Genomic DNA, 14,777 nt, shown 5'->3' on the forward strand with positions numbered 1-14,777 from the left:
ACCCTAGCTCAGCCCCTTTAACTTTTCTGTGCCTCAGTTTCCTCACCTGCAAAGTGGGGGTAGCCGCCTCTTAGGGCAGTTGTGAGAATTAAACTGAAGAGGGCATGGAAATTTCAGGAGAGGACGCCTGTCACAGGATGTCCTCAGCAGAGGTCCTCACTACGAGCGCTAGCTTTGAGTCACCCAGGGCTACTCACCCTCCCTGAACTCTGCCCACACCCTTCTGTCTCCCCCTCCCCCCTCCCACACACCCCCCCCCTTGCCCTCCCCTCCTTTCCCCCTCCCCTCCCCCTCCTTTCCCCCTCCCCTCCCCTCCCCCTCCCCCTCCCTCCCACTGGATCCTGAATGCATCCTGAGAATATCTAAACCCCGGGGTTGCATCTGCCTTGAAGAAAATGGATTTAGGGGAAACTCAAACAAGATGATGGCTGGGCGAGGGTTTTATGAACTGTCTGTGCTGCCAGGGTGGGAGCAGAGAGGAAGATCCCACTCAGACTCTAATTCTTGGGCCACTGACTGAAGGGAAAGGGTCCCGGAAAGACCAGCAACTTCGAGCAAACAGGCTGGGCCTGGCTGCCGGGCGTACATGCTGCTGGGTGCAGAGGGTGTGGCATCTGTGGCCGGCCCTAGGCTTGGGGATCAGCAGGAGTGAGGCAACCACCGCAGGTCTTGGAATGAGTGCAGGGGACTTCCTTGAATGGTGCAACGGAAGGGAGGGGCGAGCCAGGGTCAGACCCCAGCCCTGATCAGCTCAGCAGGCCCACTCTGGGGTCCAAGGACAAGTTCAGGCCCAAGCTCATCCGCTGACTCCCTGTGCGCCTGGAGGCAGGACAGTACAGTGCTTAGAGGCCACTGACCACTCGGTTCACCTGCCCAGGCCTCCCATTTGCCCCTGTGAAATGGGAAGCACAGCCTGGGAAAGTCCATCTTAGCAGATTCCCTCAAGAGGAGCCTGGCTCCAGCGCGCTCCTTAAGGCCACTGTGATTCCATGACCCCAGTCACCACAGGGTGGCTTCCTTCCTTCCGTCAGCGCTGGCAGAGCATGAACCAACTGTCCAGGGGCGGACACGAAGGGCCAAGCCCATGCCCCAAAGTCCTGCCCATCTCTGCCAAGCAGCTCCACCTCCCTGGCTACAGCCCCCCAGCCCAGACCACGGCCCGCCTGCCCGCAGACCCTCCTGACCGAAAACTGTCTCCAAAACAAATCAATGCTAATGAGCTGCTGCAGGGCCGGCCTACACATCTGCTCAGCAGAAGTCCCGCTGCAGACTTCACCAGCATCCCTGCCCGCTCCCGCAGTCTGCGACCCTTGGGGGGTGGGGGTGGGGAGAAGTAGCGAACTCAGTTGGAAATTTCACTCTAAAAGGATGAAGATATATGCGGCTAATGCACAGCACATCCTCCTGGGTCCACCCTCCAGCACACAGGCCCAAGAGAAAGAGGTCCAGCTCGCAAGGGTGGGGATGGGGGGGGGGGGTCACCGACGAAATGCTCCAGCCTCGCCTTTTCTTTGGCCCCAACCAAAGGCAAACCACACCCAAGCGGCCCCAGCATCTGGAGGAGTTTCAGGAGGCTGGTGGTTTCCACAGTAACAAAGGGTGAGGGGTTCCTTGTTGACAAATTGCTTCCCCACCCCCATCCCCCGCCAGCGCCCAGCCTTTGGCCTCCGGCCCTGACCTCTGTTTTCCTGGGGTTCCCGTAGTTACAGGCTGGTGTCCTCCAGCTGGGCGAGGACCTCGGAAAGCCTGAAAATGTGCCCTTCTCCCCGGGTGCCGGCCACCCCCCTGGTCACGCCAAGGCGGCCAGCTGCCCCCTTTACTGCGGCTTGTAAAAGATCAGAATCGCCCCGCCCAGTGAGCGGGGCGGGCAGGTGGCCGGCAGCACGGCCCAGTTGTCCAGGCCGCCTCGCGGGGGTGGAACTCTTACGAAAACTGAGCCCCCTGAAAGGCTGGCTTCCCTGCCCCAGACTCAATTCCAGGGGGATGACCCAGGCCAGTCCCCCGGGGCAGGCGGAAGGTAGGGGGAGGGTTTCGCTTCTTTTACCAGGTCTAGGAAACTATTCACGAGCCCCGGTGGGGGCCCCGTGCCTCCGACCCGGGCTGGGGGCGCTGTCCGATATTGAGGGCGGGGGACAAGGAAGACGCAGGAACTCAGAGAGAGACTCCCACAGCGGGGCAGGCGGAGAGACGGAGAGAAAACATAAAGGCAGAGGCACAAACCCAGGGAAATGGAAAACAGGCAGAAACGGAGAAACAGAAAGAAAGGGACAGAACCAAAGAAAGAGAGGAACGGAAATAGAGAGACAGGCAGATGGGGAGACAGGCAGATGGGGAGAAACACAGAGAGAGACAAAAAGGAGGCAGAAACGTACGGGAGCGGAGAGGCTCGCGGCGCGGCGAGGCCCGGACAGAGCAGCGGGGACGCGCGAGCCCCGCAGCCGAGCTCCGGGCGCTGCCCCGGCGGCCGCGCGGCCCGACCCGCCCTCGACCCGCCCGGCTTTCTCTCGGCCGCGCATCTCCCTCCCTTTCTCTCTTGGCCGCGGAACTCCTACCGAGAAATGGAAACCCCTGTTGAGTCGGGGGACCGGCTCGGGGCGCAGGGGTGCTCCCTGGCCACCCCGTGCCGCGTCCACGTCCCCAGCCCCGGCGCCCCGAGCCCCCGCGCTCCCGGGCTCGGCGGCGGCGCCTCCGCACGGTGCCCTGGGCCGGCGGGAGGGCCGGGGGCGCGGCGCTGCGCCTGCGGCCGAAGCCTCTGGAAGCTGGGCGCCCGCGTGCCGGCCCGGGCGGGACTTACCGCGCGCGCGGCGGCGGTGGGGTGCGCGGCGCGCCCGCCGGTTCCTGCGGAGCTGTCTGCGGGCCGCGGGGGGCAGGCGCGGCGCCCCCGGGAGGCTCGGGGAGGCGGCCGGCAGGGCTGGCGGCGGCCCCGCGAGGCTCGGCTGGGCTGCGCTGCGCGCTGTCTGCGGCCCCGGGCGGGCGCGCAGTGCGGGGGAGCGGCGAGCCGAGCGGCTCCGACGTCAGGGGTGTCTCCGCTCCAAATAGGGAGCGAGGGCGGGGGCAGTGGAGGGAGGGACGCGAAAAAGAAAGAGCGGGCGGGCGCGCTGGGCCGCTCCCTCCGGGCGCGCAGGAGGGGGCGCCTCAGCCGCCCGGGGCCCCGGCCCCCTCTCCCCGTCGCCCTCGAGCCCCGGGCCGGGCTCCGGCGCGGTCCGACGGCGCGGCGGAGCTACCGGGGCCGCCCTGGTCGGCGCCCTAGGGGCAGGGCAGAGAGCCCGGCGCCCCGGCTCGTTCTAAAGCGCCCTCCGCCGGATTTCTCTGCGCTCGGACTTCTCTCCAACTTTCCCCCAGCCCGGCCATAGGGCCGTGCCAGGCCTCCGGGTGACAAAGATGGAAGTGTTCCTTTTTGTGGGAACCGGGTGCTGCAGTCTTGCTCCGAGGGTGTGGCGCCCCAGTCCACCGAGCCGCGGCACCAGGAGACTGTCCTCCCTCCTCAGTCCTGCGCTGCGCCCAACCTATCCGCTCCCGGCCGTGCGACCCGGGGCTGGTCCGCGCTCTTAGTTCCCTAGTGTCACTCGACCTCCGCCGGGCCTCGCCTAAGCGCCAGGCACTTGGCTTAAGTGTGCAGAGAAGGGTCTGAGAGTCCCGAGGAGGACTATTAGGAACGTCGGAACCTGGGCTCACTTCTCTGACTCCTGCGAAGAGCAGAGCGCCCAGCACGGCGTCCCAGCCTCAGCTGTTTGGTACGGGGATACCCAGCTTATCAGCCTGTACTTGGGCACTCGGGCGGGTTTCGGTCGTGCCCTCTCTGTTTGGTGTGCCAGTGAAGTGAGAAAATAGCTTTGCTCCTGGAAAGTAGTAGCCCGGTCCTGAGACAAGATTTCGGAATTTTGCGTTCTACCACAGTGGTGGGTGTCCATGCATCTCGCCCCAGCCTGGCTGGAAGCCCCAGATGGAAGCAGCCCTGCTCATCCAATGTCACAGGTTGCTGAGCATCCCGGTGGCTCCTAGTGGCCTGTTGATAATTCCATGGTGTACGCTGACCTACCTGCCTCTCCAAACCCAGTACTGCGTCTCTATGCCTCCTAGCTCTTGCTTGTGCTGTTCCCTCTGCCTGGGGTTCCCTTGCCCTCCTTTCATCTCCTGGTAAAGGCATTCTTCAAGCACCCGATTGGAAAGCCTTCCCAAGACCCAAGTAGCATAAACCCCTCCCTTCTCCGGTGTGATCCTGGAAGCACAGGATACATACCCTCTGTTCATGGTAATTTCCCTCTAGACTAGTTGAGTAGATCTCTTTCCTCCACTTGACCGTGGGCTCCTTGAGGGCAGGGATAACCTGTGTCAGTGTCCCCAGGGCTTGGCAAACAAGGGGTACAATATATTTGGCTGAATTAAGTAATTAATATCCCCCATAAATGTTTCCATGAGTATAACTATAATAATGCTCATAATAGCTCAGGCATATTGAGCACCTTCCTATACTACGTGCCTGGTCCCATTCTAAGCACTTTCCACCCACACAATAAATCTGTGAAATAAACAGCATTGTTATCCCCATTTCATAAGTGAAAGTACCAAGACCAAGAGAGAGAGGTTAAGTAACTGGCCTAAAGTCACACAGTAAAGGGGATGCCAGCTACCGTCTGTTGGAGGAACACATCCCACCAGGTGTAGCCTCACTGCCTGGTACACAGTAGGCACTCAGGAAACACTGACCATTGTGCTCACCACTGCCACTCTCACTGTGCACCCCAGGTGGGGTGGGGACTGGATGTCTACATTTTGTAAGAACCCACCCCACTGCAAGAAGCCAACTGGGTAGCCTAATGAGTTTGTCAAATCATACAGACAGCCTGAAGTAGAAGCCCTTGACAGTTCAGCCACCCAACCACCTAATCAAGGACATGGGGTTTGGGATTGGGTCACACCTGTCTGGTGAAGACTCGTAATTACAGGAGGGCTACCATGTGAACAAGGGGTCTGGAAGGTAACTTGTTAATACTATCAACAGCTATCACTTTGTGCCAGGCATTATACTAAGCACATGCCTGCTTTATTGTATGGAAACCTGACCATAATCCTATCATTATTCCCATTTTACAGATGAGAAAAATCAAGGCATCAGAAGCCTAGTTACCTGCCCAAGATCACACCACTAGTGATGGACAAAGTCCAGACTTGAATCCAGACCCGTCAACTCCAAAGCCCATGCTCCTTTGCCTACCACACCCTCTTGACTGCCTCAGAGCCCCTCCATCAGGCTGCAGCAAGGATGCTGCACCACCAGGACCCAGGGTGGTGGGGCCCCAGCAGGAAAGGCAGAACCTGTCACGTCAGAGTCTCCAAGTACACGGAGATGCACCTGGTTGGCAGCGGTGCGCCAGTTGCCCCAACAGGCCTGGCTGGCCCTGGGCACGGGCCTGAAGCCAGAGCCTGCTGGCCCTGGGCCAGCCTCTTGGGGCCGAGGTAATGTGGGGCCCAGAGCTGGGGTAGAGGGCTGAAAGCCTCTCTCCCCAGCTCATTAGCAAACATCTGGGCTCAGGAAAATGACCGACCTGGAATGTGACTGGGCTTCGGGGAGCTGCTCCCTCCCCGAGTCCTGGGAATGTGAGCTCCCTCCCGCAGGGCACGGGCTTGGGCCAGCTGTTTCCTCTAATCCCGTCAGCCTGGCCTCAACAGGGGTCCAAACCTCTGCACTCTCCCGGAGAAAGAGGGAAAACAAGAAAAGGCCTTCCCTCCCAGTCCGGCCCCCTGACTCAGAAGGTTGGTACTGGGGCCTGGGACAACCACAGTCCGTCCCTCTTCTGCAAGATAAAGACCAAGAGAGTCCACATGTCCAAATGTGTAGGTGGGAGGGGCTGTGAGGACTCATCACGGAAGGTTCTGGAGTCTTCCTGCTTGGGTTTGAATCCTTGCTCCATCACCCACTGACTCTGTGCCAGTTGTTTCCTGTCTGGGCCTCGGTTTCCTTCTCTGTAAAGTGCAGCTGGTAACGGCATATACTCTCTAGAGTTGTTGCCAGGGCTCTCATTTATTTATTTATTAACATAAACTCTTTTATTTATTTGTTTATTTATTTTTGGCTGTGTTCCGTCTTCGTTGCTGCGCACAGGCTTCTCATTGCAGTGGCTTCTCTTGTTGCGGAGCACGGGCTCTAGGCATGCGGGCTCAGTAGTTGTGGCACGCGGGCTCAGTAGTTGTGGCGCACGGGCGTAGTTGCTCCACGGCATGTGGGATCTTCCCAGACCGGGGAGCGAACCTGTGTCCCCTGCATTGGCAGGCAGATTCTTAACCACTGTGCCACCAGGGAAGTCCCTCTCATTTATTTAACAAATACTTTTGTGCAGACTGTGTGCCAGGCACAGAGGTGTCAGGGACACAACAATGGGCTGGACCAACAAGGTCCCAGCCCTCAGGAAGCTTCAGTTCTGCAACAGGGAGGTGGAGCGTGTACGAGTAAAGAGGAGAATGGGTTTCTCATCATCTAAGTGTCACGGAGGAACTAAGCAAGCCAGAGTGAGTGATGGGATGGGAAAGCCTCAGAAGACATCTCAAAGAGGCGACGTTTAAGGTAAGATTATGATGAGAAGGAGGCAGGATTCAAGGAGATAAATGGATGCAAAGTGCTCGGCACAGTTCCTGGAAAATAGCACGTGCTCCAGAAAATGAAAGCTATTTTAGGGAGGTGTATAGCAGAGAGAAGGCAGGCAGTCAGAGTCCCTGGATCAAACCCAGGCTTTAGCACAAAGCTTTCTCTCACCCTCACTCAAGTAATGCACGTCCTGAGCCTCAGTTTCCTCATCTGTGAAATAGGAATTTTAATAGTGCCCAAGTGCACGCTTACTGGGAGAATTCACTGAGGGACGTGTGCATGAAGCACAGAGCCTGGCACCAGCTCGGCCCTTAGGAAGTGAAAGCTACTAGTGTCGTCTTCTCCTTTCCCATGGAGGAAAAGGATTTGCCTAGGTTCACTCAGCGAGTCAGTTGCAGATCCAGGAGCAGAATCAGATCTTCTGACTTTGAGCCCACCCCCTGGGCTGGCTCTTGCCTTCTCCTGTCCCTGGGGGCTCAGGAAGCCTCTGGGCCCCATCTTGGGCTCAGAGAAAGCAAGAGGAGGTGACAATGCACTATAGGGTCTGCCCCTGAAGGCTACTGAGGGTGTGGGAGGTAGGGCGTTGGCCCTGACTGGAGAGCAGAAATGAGGCCCCAAGGGGAACTTGTCCCCTGGAAAAATGTCAAATGCCCTTTGTAGGTAGGGTGGGAGACCAAAAATCAAGAGGGATCAAGTGCTAAGGAGGGGGAGATGAGAAGAGAGAAAGGTCAGAGATGAGATCTAAATTCGGGGAATTTCAGAGTGGAAATTTAAACTCAAGTCGGTCTGACTCCAAGGAATGTCCTTTTCCACTCCAGAGAGGCAATGGTGGTTATGGCTGTCTCCTCATCTGTAAGAATGAACATACCGATGTCACCAGGAATGTGACCTAAATGCCAAGGACAGGGTGCCAGGGGCTATCCCCAACCCCTCACTTTGCTCCTTGTTTGTTTGCTTCCTCCCCCCATCACTCTCCCTGTTTTCTTCAGCTGGGGTTGCCTGATCCCACGGTAACAACCCACCCACCTCCAAGTGACAGCACCAGAGCCGGGCTCTCAGGAAAGGGCCTTGTGCCTGGAATTCCTCCGCCCTGCTGCTGTGGTAAACACGGTGAACAGGGCTGCCCGGGTGGTGGGCAGCGTTAGGCAAGTCAGTTCTTTTATAATGTCCCTTCTCCGTTGTTTCTTCCATTTCTCAGCTCCCAGCAGCCCATGTATATCCACAGAGAGTAGGAGAATTTTTCTCTCTCCTCAAGAGTTGGTCCTTCTGTATTTACTATCCCACAGAACAGCTATTTTTCCTTAAGGTTTTTGTGCACCAGATAAAGTCTTTGAAAAATCTTCCTGTTAGGAACATGGGTATTGGAGAATTGGAAGGCACAGAAGAATATCGCCTGGGTGTCCGTCCAGCCCCTCTACCAGGGAACCGGCTCCCAACCACACACCAGTCAACACAAGGTACCTCCGCAGCCAAGTTTGTTCTCCATGAACCTGTCCTCCTGTGGCCCAGAGTGACAGCTGACCCAGGCTGGGCCAATCAAGTCCTCTCTCTGAGGAATCCAAACAGAGAGGCATGGGGACTGTGCCAGGGAGCTGAATCGCGTTAGGGGCAGAATTCTAGAGAACTCTGGCTGCTGAAGGAGCTGATGAGGGGCTTGGTTCTCGCCCCTCTGCCCTTCATGTTCACCTTTCCCTGGACTCTCTGAACTTCTCCAGTATCTTACAATTTTAAGCTGATTGGAGGAGTTTGTTGCCTACCTCCCCAAAAGTCTTGATTAAAACAACCTATTTTTTTGACCACTTACTAAGTGTCCAGCGCAGCATCAGGAACTGGAAACAGAGTAAGGCATAAGGCCTGCCTGGAAGGGAAAAGGGCAGACACACTGACAATGGGAAGTAGAGGAGCAAAGGAAAAGCTCATTGGCAGGGAAGCTGCCCAGGCATGAGGCCATAGGGGTTCAGAGAAGGCAGCATTCCCAAGGAGCTGGCATGCCTAGGAAAGGCTTGCTGGAAGAAGGAGGATTTAAACAAGGGCTCTGAGGTATGAGCAAGACTTGGACAAGTCAAGAAAGCCGTCCACACTAAGAAAGAAAGGGCCCGGAAAAAGGGTTTTGCACTGGACAAATATGTGGCCCTCAGACCTTCAGAGCACCACAGAAGAGACCATTAACACACATTTTCTGGATTGGCCCAGATGTAGCCTCAGTATCCTTCTTAACACAGCTCCTCAAGGCAGTCACCAAAATGGATACATTTGGCTTGTGAAATAAATGTATTTGTTTGAATGAATTTGTCACGCCTAGGAAAATGTGTTTCAGGAATAGATAACTAGTTTGATTGAAATAGAGGTAATAGACTAACATTCAGTTTCTCAGTGAATATTTATTGAGTGCCTACTATGTGCCAGGCTGTATTCAGGTACTAAGGATATGGCAGTAAAAAAGAAAACTCCAAAATAATAAAAGTATCTACCCTCAGGGAGCTTACATTTTAGTGGGAGGAGACAGACAACCAACAAAATATGCAGGTAAAGATACAAACTGTGAGATCATGATAAAGGCCAAAGAGAGAAAGCAGAGAAGTGTGTTGTGGGGGGTGGGACGGGGGGGGGAGAGGATTACAAAAACCAGAGCAGTCTGGGAGGGTCTCCCTGACACACACTGAGGAAAGACTTGAAAGAGATGAGGGAGCGAGTTGTGTGGACACCCGGGAGAAGAGAGGGAACATCCAATGTGCTCAGACACAGCAGGGACAGAAGGACTGGAGCAGAGGAACAGAGAGCCGGTGGTAGGAGTCAAGGTCAGACTGGCACCAGGACGGCCAGATCACGTAGGGCCTCAGAGGCCACTCTACTGACTTCGGCTTTTTCGCCAAATGGGATGAAGGCTTTGAGCAGAGGACTGACATAATCCAGTTTATGTTTTAACACTGGCTGCCGTGTGGAGAATAGCTTTAAAGGGGGCAATAGTAATAATATAGTCTAACATTACTATACACCAAGCACTGTTCAAAAGGCTTTTCATATGTTCTCATAATAACATTTTGAGGTGGGTATTAGCATCATTGCTCCCATTTACAGATGAGGAGACTGAGGCATGGACAGAGCAAATAACTTCCAAGGCCCCATAGCATCAAGTAAGTGTCAGAATTGGATTCAAACCCCAAAAGTGTGGCTCCAGAGCCCCTGCTCTTGGCCTCTATCTTACTTCATGGATGGAGTAGGGGGCATACAGTAGGAGGTAGAGATAGGGGCTACATGGTAGAGGACCTTCAATGCTAGGCTAAGAAATGTGGACCGATAGTTTGTGCATCATCGGGGAACCATCGAAATTGTCTGAACAGGAAACAACACACATTAAACTGAGTTAAAACTGGTAAGAGGGGGAGAGGCTGAAGGCTGGGAGGCCCCTGGAAGATCTGCAGAGATTCTGGCAAAGTGAGAGCAAGCCCCCAAGGGTCCCCTTCCTCAACTAAACTGAGGCTTTACAGATCACATGTCCAGGCCAAAAAGAAGTATTATGGCTGCTTTCTGGGGCCAAGGGAGAGGAGTCATTAGATGTGGCCACTAATTGACACGTTCTATGCCTCACCTTCTGTGGCTCTGTCTCCTGGTCTTCAAGAAGGGTATCTACATAGATTAAGGAAAGATCTACAATTACCTTGATATTCCTTGACAAGAGAACTTTTCCTGGTAAAACAAGCAGAACTTGGGTTTTATCCATGAAGTCCACTATAGAGAAAAGAGGAAGTAAAGTCTGGAACAGTGGTGGGCCTTCTCTTTATTTCTGGGGTGTGAAAGAGTCTGTCATGGGATATCACAATTGATAAACCTCCAGCTTAAAGGGGGATGATTCTTTTGATCATAATTTGTTACATAATTGATTATAAGAGAATCTTATTTAGCTGGCTATTTCACTTTTCTCCTCAAGAACAGAATGCCTGACCTCACATTTGTACTGTGTGACAGGAAGGAATCATTACAGCTGTCTTACAATGAGGCCCAGAGAGATCAAGTGACTTGCTCATGATTACGTAGTGACCCAGGGAAGCAGCTCAGATGAGAACAGAGGATGCTCTATGGTAAGAATTTTGGGAAGCCTTTCTTCTAATTGAAAGTCACTGACCCATAGAAATGACCAGTCAGGGCCACCCACTTAAAAAGTTAATTTAGGGGTTTTAAAAATATAGCAAACATTAGGACTTCCCTGGTGGCGCAGTGGTTAAGAATCCACCTGCCAATGCAGGGGACACGGGTTTGAGCCCTGGTCCGGGAAGATCCCACATGCCGAGGAGCAACTAAGCCCGTGCGCCACAACTACTAAGCCTGCGCTCTAGAGCCCGCGAGCCACAACTACTGAACCCGCGTGCCACAACTACTGAAGCCTGCGCACCTAGAGCCCGTGCTCCACAATGAGAAGCCTGCGCACTGCAACGAAGAGTAGCCCCCGCTCGCCGCAACTAGAGAAAGCCCGCGTGCAGCAACGAAGACCCAATGCAGTCAAAAACAAATACATTAATTAATTAAAAATATATATATATATAAGAAACATAAAACGCAACTTCCTAATTGAAAAATAGTAAGGATAAAACTATTCCATAAATATAATGATAATCAAAAATGGGTCTTGATCACATCCAAAGATACAGACAAGCAAGGAATGACAGACACTGGAAGACATGCAGACAAAGACTAAGAGAGGCCAGAGAGCACACGCGCACACACACACACACACACACACACTCTCTCTGACTACCTCTCAAAGAATCACAGCATATTTCTACTCATGCACAAGTAGACCTAATTTATACAATACTGCTCTTTGGAAATTAAATACCTTAGTGCCAAGTTTCACATTGTTAGATAAGGGAGTTATGGACGAGGGGAAGGCCAGACTAAACGCTAGATTTTGGACTTAAGAAATCAGTACAGGGCTTCCCTGGTGGCACAGTGGTTAAGAATTCGCCTGCCAATGCAGGGGACACGGGTTCAATCCCTGGTCCAGGAAGATCCCACATGCTGCGGAGTAACTAAGCCCATGCGCCACAACTACTGAGCCTGCCCTCTAGAGCCTGCTAGCTACAACTACTGAGCCCGTAAGCCACAACTACTGAAGCCCACGCACCTAGAGCCCATGCTCTGCAGCAAGAGAAGCCACAACGAGAAGCCCGTGCACCACAACGAAGAGTAGCCCCCACTCACCACAACTAGAGAAAGCCCGCACACAGGAATGAAGACCCAACACAGCCAAAAATAAAAACAAATAAATTAATTTTTAAAAAATCAGTACAAACTCGAGGACACACACACACCCCTATTCCCTAGCTCCATCTGCTGAGAGGCCTAGAAGCAATGACACTATAGCAATGAGCACACTTACTGATCTTGGTTTCTAACTACCATTCTCCATTAAAAGGAATTAGGGCTCCTTGGAGAAATGGCTGACTCCAAGGCTGGGGCAAAGCAAATACAAGAAGAGTCTGGAATATCTCGTGCTTAAAGAATGGACTAGATATGCCAAAGGATACAGGCAACAGCTTGAGAGAGCTCCTATTAGACAAATCTGAACAATTTGAGTAATAAATATTGACAGTAATGGATTATAAACAATTTAATAAAACAAGAATCCGCAAGTCCACACTGATATAAATTAATGATCAAATAAATGGGGGGAAAGGGAAAGTTCTTCCTCATAGAACGTCAAATAATAAGGAATAATGAATTTAGAAAATTATCAGTGGATGCTAAAACTATGATAGTTTGATAAGGAACAGGATATTTACAGCCTCAAAAGTATCTCCCCACAACTTATTTATAAATTACAAAGAGAAAAATAATAAATTTACAGTGGAGAAACCAGGCAAACACCACTTTAACTAAATGGCCAGAGTTCATATCATTAATGTTGAGACAAATGGACATCATGTGCCTCCTGATATGATGTACTGAAAAGGACACAACATCACCTGTGCCAAAATTACAAAATCTGAATCTAATCACGAGGAAACATCAGACAAACCCAAACTGAGAAACATTCCACAAAATAACTGGCTTGCACTCTTCAAAAATGTCAAGATCAAGAAAAAAAGCTGATGAACTGTTCTGGATTAAAGAAAGAGACTCGACAACTAAATACAATGCATGATCCTGGATTGGATCCTAGACTGGGGGAAATCGATAGACAATATATTGTTTTGACAATTTACAAAATTTGAACATGTACTGTGGATTAGATACTATTTTTATCAACGTTAACCACCTGATTTTGGGACTTCCCTGGTGGCAGTGGTTGAGAGTCCGCCTGCCAGTGCAGTGGACACGGGTTCGATACCTGGTCCGGGCAGATCCCACATGCCGCAGAGCAACTAAGCCTGTGCACCAAAACTACTGAGCCCACGTGCCGCAACTACTGAAGCCTGCGTGCCTAGAGCCTGTGCTCTGCAACAAGAGAAGCCACCGCAATGAGAAGCCCGTGCACCACAACGAAGACCCAACGCAGCCAAAAATATATAAGTAAATAAATTTTTTTTAAATTGCCTGATTTTTATAATTGCACTGTGGTTATATAAGAGAATATCCTTATTCTTAGAAAATATACATTGACGTATTTAGGGGTAAATGGGCATATCTCCAACTTCCCTCAAATGGCTCAAAAATACTATACATACACCAAGAATGATAAATGAGAAAAAATGTGAACAATTGGTAAACATGGGTAAAGGATACAGAGGAATCCCTTGTATTATTTTCACAACTTTTCTGTGAGTATCAAAATCAAAAGTTATCAAAAAATTTAACCCCTTAAAAGTAAAACATAAAGGTAGTGAATATTACCAGTATACATTATAAAAAGTGTTTCCATTTTCTACCTGGTGATAGGGGTGCATTTTACTGTCTATAAATTATGTCTTTAAAAAAAAACTAATTGGGAGCTTCCCTGGTGGCTCAGTGGTTGGGAATCTGCCTGCCAATGCAGGGGACACGGGTTCGAGCCCTGGTCCGGGAAGATCCCACATGACGCGGGCAGCTAAGCCTGTGCACCACAGCTGCTGGACCTGCACCCTGGGGCCCACGAGCCACAACTACTGAAGCCCGCGGGCCTGGAGCCCGTGCTCCGCAACGGGAGAGGCCGCCCCAGTGAGAGGCCCCCGCACCAGGCTGAGGAGCAGCCCCCACTCAACGCAACTAGAAAGGGCCCACGGGCAGCAACGAAGACCCAACACAGCCAAAAATAAAAATAAATAAATTTATTTTAAAAAAACGAAAAAAACTAATTGAAAAGTATATATAGCTTTATTTTTTTTTTTGGCTGTGTTGGGTCTTCATTGCTGCGTGGGCTTTCTCTAGTTGCGGCGAGCAGGGGCTACTCTTCTTTGCAGTGTGCGGGCTTCTCATTGCAGTGGCTTCTCTTGTTGCAGAGCATGGGCTTTAGGCGCGCGGGCTTCCGTAGTTGTGGTTCGCGGGCCCTAGAGCGCGAGCTCTAGAGCGCAGGCTCAGTAGTTGTGGTGCACGGGCTTAGCTGCTCCGCGGCATGTGGGATCTTCCTGGACCAGGGCTCGAACCCGCGTCCCCTGCGATGGCAGGCGGATTCTTAACCACTGTACCACCAGGGAAGCCCCGAAAAGTGTATATAGTTTTTAAGATACATAGGTCAATAAAATGTCATGATGCTTTATTACATTTGCAAGGATTTAGCAAAACTCATCAGTAATACTGACCTGAAGCTCTGATTGACAATTATATTTCTAACTAATAAACACAGGAATTATTTTAACAAACATAGCTAATTTCAAATTCGATCAACTTTTTCTTATCAATTTAAACTCAATGAAACTCTGATTAATTTCAACTAATTCCATCAGGTTTGTATCAAATCATGTTTACATTGGCTTAAACCACTTTGAATGATCCTTCCCAGTTTAAACAGCTTTCAACCAGCATAGCAGAGCAGTTAAGTGTCTGGGTTCTGGAATCAGGTAAAAATCCTGCCTGTGTCACCTCTTAGCTGTTTATCCTGAACAAGTTATCCTTTCAAAATCTGTTTCTTCATCTATAAAATGAAGATAATAGTACTTCTCTAACAGAATTGTTGTAAAAATTAAGTATGATATACATAAAGCCTTAGAATAGTAACTAGCACACAGTAGGTGCCCAATAAATACAAACTATTATTATATATTCATTTGAAGTGATCAAA

General features: G+C 51.7%; 1 protein-coding gene across 4 annotated transcripts in view; it reads right to left on the reverse strand.

Annotated features, from left to right (window-relative positions):
- The window catches only part of NBL1 (NBL1, DAN family BMP antagonist), a 63,405-nt gene that overhangs the window by 8,739 nt on the left and 39,889 nt on the right, over window positions 1-14,777 (reverse strand). For 2 of the 4 annotated variants that reach the window (XM_061184833.1, XM_061184832.1), the window contains exon 1: window positions 2,795-2,896. The exons of the other annotated variants lie outside the window; for them this stretch is intronic. The gene's annotated coding sequence lies outside the window, so the exon portion shown is untranslated. Of the gene's footprint in view, window positions 1-2,794; window positions 2,897-14,777 lie in introns of those variants that run through there. 4 annotated transcript variants of the gene reach the window in all.

The sequence above is a fragment of the Eubalaena glacialis genome, chromosome 3 (assembly GCF_028564815.1).
Source record: "Eubalaena glacialis isolate mEubGla1 chromosome 3, mEubGla1.1.hap2.+ XY, whole genome shotgun sequence".
In the NCBI taxonomy this organism is placed as follows: domain Eukaryota; kingdom Metazoa; phylum Chordata; class Mammalia; order Artiodactyla; family Balaenidae; genus Eubalaena; species Eubalaena glacialis.